This window comes from Dipodomys ordii, unplaced genomic scaffold (assembly GCF_000151885.1).
Source record: "Dipodomys ordii isolate 6190 unplaced genomic scaffold, Dord_2.0 Scaffold9, whole genome shotgun sequence".
NCBI lineage: Eukaryota > Metazoa > Chordata > Mammalia > Rodentia > Heteromyidae > Dipodomys > Dipodomys ordii.
Window position 1 is genome coordinate 19,086,430 of NW_012267225.1, and position 6,885 is coordinate 19,093,314.

Sequence of the window (6,885 nt, forward strand, 5' to 3'; positions counted from 1 at the left end):
TTAAAATAAAAAACATATTTAAAAAAACATAAGAATGCAGAAAATAAAAGACTCAGTCAGGTGCCAGTAGTGCATACCTATAATCCTAGTTACCTAGGAAGCTGAGATCTGAGGATCAAGAGTCAGAGCCAATTCAGGCAGACAAAACCTCAAGACTCTTATATCAAATTAACTAGCAAAATGATGGAAATGAAGGCACCACTTAAGTGGTAGAGTGTCAGCCGTGAGGAAAAAAAGCCAAATGAGAGTGAAAGGCCCTGAGTTCATGCCCAGTACTGGCACAGAGAGAGCGAAAAACAGAGAGAGACAGACAGAGAGAAGGAGGGGGGAGAGAAGACAGAGAGCCAGAGGAGGAGAAGTTAGGTTTGTTACTACAAAAGGGAGTCTGGGAAGGTAGGTTTAGTTTTCCAGACTGCAAATGAGGATAATATGATAATAGGAGCCAGTGTACCTGCCCAGGGCAAAACCCTCTATGAGGTTCAAGAAAGGTTCAGGACACTTGTGCTCAGGCACTCACAACTAAGACAGACTCAAGAAAGAGAACTGCATGCAACACTAACCCTAGGCCACATGACGTAAGGGTGTCAGATATGTCGATGGAAGTGAAGGCTCCAGAGAAGACTTATGAATTTCACTGAACTAGGCTTTGGAAATTTGTCAGATGAGAGCAAATGGAACCAATAGATATTACAGAATAAGGAGAGGGAATGTGACCAATGGATATTATAGATAAGGAGGGACAATGGAGGGGTTAAAATGGGGTGAGTGCTTAGAGAATAGGATTGTAGCCTCGGCTTCTAGGCTGGTATGGAAAGGAAACATGGTGTCTAGATCTAGATTTTGAAGAAGTCACTTATTAACATTTGGAACAGATTGGAGTAAAGTCAATTAGAGTACCTCTGGAGTTGACCAACTTTGAGGTTATGATGCTTAAACTATAAGAGTACTAACTGGAATGGAATTTTTAAGACAATTTTTAATGGCAAATCTTGGTAACTAGATACAGAGTGAATCAAACCTATGTTGATACATGCTATGCTAGAAGCTGTGCAAGATTTTGTAAACTATAACTAGATGAGTAAAGAAATGTTGGCAGTATATTAGTCCATTTCTATTACTATAATAACATACCTAGAGCTAGTGAGTTTATAAAGAAAACAGGTTTGTAAGTTCATAGTTTAGTTCACAGTTTGGAGGGGGGATATCCCAAAATTGGGTGGCTCCATCAATTTAACTCTGAAGAGAGTCGCCTTGGCTGGGCCCCACACAGCTGAAGTGCTTTTGAAAAGAGATTGCATAGCAAGCACGCCTGTAATCCTAGCTACTCAGGAGGCTAGGACATGAAAATCACCATCTAAAGCTGGCCCCAGGGCAAGAAAGTCTGAAAGACTCTTATCTCCAATTAACCATCAAAAATCCAGAAATGGAGCTGTGTCTCAAAGTGATGGAGCAGTAATCTTGAACCCCAAAGCTCAGGAACAGCACCCAGGCCCTGAGTTCAAGTTCCAGGGGCTAGCACAGAGAAAGGGTAAGAGAAAGAGAGAAAGAGAGATAAACAGACAGACAGAGACAGAGACAGATATCACATGATAGCAAATCATAGATAGAAACTGGACCCCCACAAAACTACATTAGTATCTTCCAAAGAAATATCCTCAATGGTCTCACATCTCCCATGAGGTTACCTCTTAAAGGTCCCCTCACATCTCATAAAGAAGTAGTAGTTTCCAACACATGGAAATAACCAGGTAGAGTCTGTGAACTTCCATGACTTAGACAATGCTGTGCTAACTATCTAGCAAAGTAGATCCAGTTGAGACTTACAACTAAATCTTTGGCATGCTTGCTTGCTTGCTTTTTTTTCTTTCTTCTTTCTTTTTTAACGCATTGGGGTTTAAACTCAGGGCTTGGGTGCCATCCCTTAACTTTTTCACTCAGTAATGGTACTCTACCACTTGAGCCATAGCCCCATGTCTAGCTTTTTGCTAGTCAGTTGAAGATAAGAATTTTATGTTTTGTTTTATTGAGCTAGCTACAAACTACAATCCTCGGATCCCAGCTTCTTGAGTAGCTAGGGTTACAGGTGCAAGTCACTGGTATCTAGTCCTAAATCTTTTATTATTATCTTTAAACAGTTGTGCAAAGGGAGTTTCAATTAACGTATGCTACTAAAATCTTGAGAAAGATCAGGGTCAGATGCATGAAAGCTAAACTGAAAGGAAGAAACAGAGAGAAGATGGAAGATTTAAGATGCAGCCAGGATACAAGTAGGAAGAAGACCCAGGATCAGAGAGAGTTAAGAGAAATCATGTATCAAATAACATCCCACCAGCAAAGAACTCAAAGGCCAGAAATACACTCTGCTATATTGCAAACACCGAAAGATGGGTGCAGGGAAAGCAGCCAGCTTTGTGGTGGGAGTTTACTGGTGATATTGAGAGAGCACCTGCAGTAAAAGTAATCCCCAATGTCAGTGCCTGCCGTGATCTCCTGAGATCTTAAAAAGCTTCAATACCTCAGGCCCATCCCCAGAAAGACTACTCTATCTTCCTGGTCTGCATCACAGACACCAGGATTTTTGAAAGCTTCCTGGGAAGTTCAAAGGAGCTGTCCCACTAGAGTTAAGAATCACAGCAGTAGTATATTGAGAGAAGAACCCAAGTAATAGTAAGAATTAAACAGAATACATGGGAAGGTGGCATATGCTGTGGCCCTTCAATGTGAGGGTACATCAGACTTGCCCTGGAACATTCTCACCCCCAACCGCCAAGTCCATGCCCACCCAGATCTTCTGATTCAAAAGATATGGTTAAACCAAGAACCTCCATTATCACCAGTTCCTAACTGGTGCTGAGGTCCCTGATCTTCTTATCACACTCTGAAAATAACTGGTATATGGACTACTCTTCTCAGGTTCTTTTCTGGTATAACAATAAGGAAAACAATATGGTCAATGAGTAAAAAAATTGAATCAAAGAATTTATTTTTAAAAAAGACTTAAATTCAGTTACTCTCTAGCAAGACGTCTGTACTGGAAAACACTGACAGAAAAGATTCCTGAGATGGGGCTGGGAAGGTGGCTCAGTGGTAGAGTGCTTGCCTTGCATGCATGAGGCCCTGGGTTCCATTCCTCAGCACCACATAAGCAAAAAGAAACCCCCCCCCAAAAGAGAAAAGATTCCTGAGTAAGTCCATACATTGTAATTATTGGACAAACTTTCAGTCAACTGTCTTCCATGTATTCAAAGAAGTAAGGGGAATTACAGGAAAGTAACAAAAAACAGGAAGTGATTATGAACAAATAGGTAATATCAGTAAAGAGATATGAATTATGAAAGGAACCAACTAAAAAATGTGATGCTGAAAAATACAGTAACTAAAATAAATTTATTACTAGAAGATATCAAGAGCAGATTTGAGCAGGATTAAGTGAATTCAAATATTTAGAGGTTAAAATTACCCAGTCTGAGGAGAAGAAAGAAGAAAGAGTGAAAAGTAATGAGCCTTGCCTGAAGAACTTCTGAGATGATATAAGGCAGATCAACATATACATAAGACGCCAAGAAGAGAGGAAATGCATAAAGAATATTTGAAGAAACAATGGCCCTAGACTTCCCAAAATATATGAGGGATGTGAATTTATATAAACAAGAAGCTTACCAAGTTTGTAGTAGTAAAAAATCTAGGAGAGCCACACAGAGATGTATTTTAATCAAACGTTGAAAAGAAAAATACAAAGAGAGAATAAAAAAATCAGCAAGAAATGACTTGTCACACTCAAGGGATTTCTAGTAAGATGAATAACCAATTTGTTCTCAGAAACCATGAATACCAGAAGTCTGGGGGATGATATATTTAAAGAGCCAAAAGGAAAAAAGAAAAGCTACCAACTAAGAGTTCTGTATCAGGCAAAACTACTTTTTGAAACTGAAGTAAAATTTAAATTCCCAGAAAAATAAAACCCAAAGGACTCCATTACTTGGAGATTCATCCTACAAACAATACTAAAGTAAATTCTTCAAGGAGAAGTTAAATTATATCAATTATTTGAACCCACATAAAAACAACACAGTAAAGATATTTACTACATAGGTGAAGATAAAACCAATATTCTTGTTTTTTTGCTTTTAACTTGTTTTAGTTTTCTAAATAATTTAAAAACATATAACATGAATATGAATATGTCAGTACTTTGGAAGAGTGCTTGCCTATCATACATAAGCCCTGAACTTAATCTTCAGTAACACTAGATAGGAAAATAACGTAACAGATGACAATGATGATAATAATGATAATTAATTGACACACATAGTATAAAAATATAATCTGTGATAAGAAAAATATAAGGAAGGTATGTGTTAGGTACTCATCATCAGATGAGGTATATATGTGGTATAAGTGTGTATGGTATACACACATGATGGTACATATATATGTATGTGTGTGTGTGTGTGTGTGTGTGTGTGTCTGTGGTCTGTGTGTGTATGGTGTAAGGTATATATATGTGTGTGTGTATGGTGTATGGCATATATATATATGCATATATATACACACACATATGCATGATGGCGTATGTATATATACAACACACATACACACACCATATGATGGAGTATTATTCAGCCACAAAAAGAATGAAATTATATTGTTTTCAGTAAAGTGGATGGAATTGGAGTTCATAATTTTAAAGCAAAATAAATTAAAGCGGGGTGCTGATGGCACTGTAATCCTAGCTACTCAGGATGCTGAGATCTGAAGGTTATAGTTCAAATCCAGCTGGGACAGGAAAGTCCATGAGATTCTCCAATTAACTACCAGAAAACCAGAAGTGTTTCTGTACCTTAAGTGGTAGTATTAGTCTTGAGCGAAAGAGCTCAGGGACAGCACCCAGGCCCAGAGTTCAAGCCCTGACTAACCAAAAAAAAAAAAAGCAAAATAAATTAGACTCAGAAAAGTATGTCACATACTTTTTCTTTCACATGTGGGAGCTATATTTTTTAAAGAGAGGGATATGAACATAAAATGAGACTCTATGAAGGAAAACAGTAGGCAGGGGAAAAGAGAATGAGGATGGGGGTGAAAATGATCCAGATTTGTTGAATGTGTTGTACGGTGAGAAAACAGAAAAGTCACATTTTGAGAGGTCGAATCTTGGAGTCTTTATTAAAAGGCTGGTAACTGCATGGTGAATGCCAGTCTCAAAGACCAGCAGCCAGCAAATACACTTAACACTGTTAGGAAACTGAGCCATGAAGGCCAGAGAGGAAAGAAAGAACAAACAACAATACCAACAAACCAATTCAGCTCCAAAAGAGAGCTGAATTAGGAAGCCATGGTGACTGGAGAAGAGCCAAGAGACAGGACTCAGATACCCATGGAATGGTGTCCTGGCACCTGAGCCGGTCTGGGTCAGGTCAGGAGGCAAGGCCACAGGAAACTCCCAGTCCCAGGCATTGGATTGACAAATTTAGTAACCTATCAGCCAAGTGCCCCCCCCCCCGCCTTCAGGGATTTGGGCACACACATCACATAGGAAGGGGGGGGGCGCTTGACCTTCCCCCACCATGAAGACAAGATTCCAGACCAAGATGGTGTTGGCCAGACCTGAGCTCCCTACTGCAAGTGCATATCTGAAAAAAATGTCATAATGAAGCCATTAAAAGATAGGAAGGTAAGAAAAGAGTAATAGATGTGAATATGATCAAACTACATTATATCCATGTATGGAAATATCACAAGGAAACCCTTTATACAATTAATCTATGCTAATAAAAGGAGGAGCTCTATGGAACTGTATATGAGCAGAGGCTTTTTTATGCCACTGAAAATAAGTCAGTATCAAACTAGGTTGCTATAAATTTAGGATATTAACTGCTACTCTTGCCACAACTATTAAAAAACTTTAAAATGTAGGAAAATAAGTAATAAAGAGGGAACGGAAATAGTATATTCAGAAAATATCAAATACAAATGAGTGACATAATGGAGAAAGGAACAGATAAAAATACAAGACATTGGAAGACAAATGGAAAAATGGCAGAAATACTATCTTAGTAATCATTCTAAGTGTAAATTGTTTATGCTCTGCTGTTTAAAGAAACATGTTGCCAGCAGGAATGAAAACCAGCCAATTCTAGACTGTCACATTATCTCCAAAGTAGTTGAAAGAAAACAATTGCCATACTATTATTATTATTACTTTTTTTAACCATGCAAATAGTATCTAAAATAGAGCTGGTATAGCAGCACTAATATAAGGCAAAACGGACTTAAAGTCAGACGGTTTTATAAGACAAAGCAAGGCATACTGCCTGGATAATTGCAAACATATCCACATCAAACACCAGTGTCCCAGAAAACATGAAGCAAACAATAACAGAATTGGTGGAAGAAATAAATAGTTCAAAAATAGTAATTTCAGAGTTGAGTAAATGGACAGAATATCTGAACAGAAGGTCGCTGGGGAAACAGAAAGCTTGAATAACACTGAGGGTAAACCAACTAAACCTACCGGACCTCTACAGAATAGTCTACCCACCGGGCGCAGATAAAACCCTCTGTTCAAATGGACACAGACATTCCCAAAGTTGTACCATGTCCTTTTCAGAAATTAAGTCACAAGAAGTGTAAAAAGACTGAAATCATATAAATCATACTCTGTGGCCACAATGAAATAAAGCTAGAAATAAATAACAGAAAACGGGAATATTTTGCAAATATGTAGACATTAAACAACATACTCCTAAATCAAGGAGTCAAAGATGTAATTACCAGACAATATTGAAAATGCTTGGAAAAAGACAAAAATTTAAACACAACGTACTAAATGTAGAGGATTCCACTGAAGTAATGTTCAAGGGGGAAATATATAACTATAATCACCTA